This window comes from Calidris pugnax, unplaced genomic scaffold (assembly GCF_001431845.1).
Source record: "Calidris pugnax isolate Ruff unplaced genomic scaffold, ASM143184v1 scaffold1105, whole genome shotgun sequence".
Classification (NCBI taxonomy): domain Eukaryota; kingdom Metazoa; phylum Chordata; class Aves; order Charadriiformes; family Scolopacidae; genus Calidris; species Calidris pugnax.
This window is the reverse complement of record NW_015091722.1, coordinates 29,538-30,275: the sequence shown is the minus strand read 5'-3', so window position 1 is coordinate 30,275 and position 738 is coordinate 29,538.

Sequence of the window (738 nt, the reverse complement as noted above, 5' to 3'; positions counted from 1 at the left end):
GTGGGATGGGGGGGACCCCGGACGCCTGGGTCCCCCCAGATGCCTGGGACCCTTCGTGGTGGGATGGGGGGACCCCAGATGCCTGGGGATGGGGGGTGTCCCAACGTCTGGGTCCCCCCGGACACCTCGGGGCTCTTCGTGGTGGGATGGATGGAACCCCAGATGTCTGGGTCCATGGGAGCTGGGGTGGGTGGGACCTTGGATGCCTGGGTCCCCCCGGATGCCTGGGTCCCTTCGTGGTGGGATAGATGGGACCCCAGATGCTTGGGTCCATGGGAGCTGGGGTGGGTGGGACCTTGGATGCCTGGGTCCCCCCGGATGCCTGGGTCCCTTCGTGGTGGGATAGATGGGACCCCAGATGCTTGGGTCCATGGGAGCTGGGGTGGGTGGGACCTTGGATGCCTGGGTCCCCCCGGATGCCTGGGTCCCTTCGTGGTGGGATAGATGGGACCCCAGATGCTTGGGTCCATGGGAGCTGGGGTGGGTGGGACCTTGGATGCCTGGGTCCCCCCGGATGCCTGGGTCCCTTCGTGGTGGGATGGGTGGCACCCAGGATGCTTGGGTCCACGGGAGCTGGGATGGGTGGGACCTTGGATGCCTGGGTCCCTTCATGGTGGGATGGGCGGGTGTCCCAACGTCTGGGTCCCTCAATGCTGGGACGGATGGGACCCCGGATACCTGGGTCCATGGGAGCTGGGATGGGTGGGATCCTGGACGCCTGGGTCCCTTAGTGGTGGG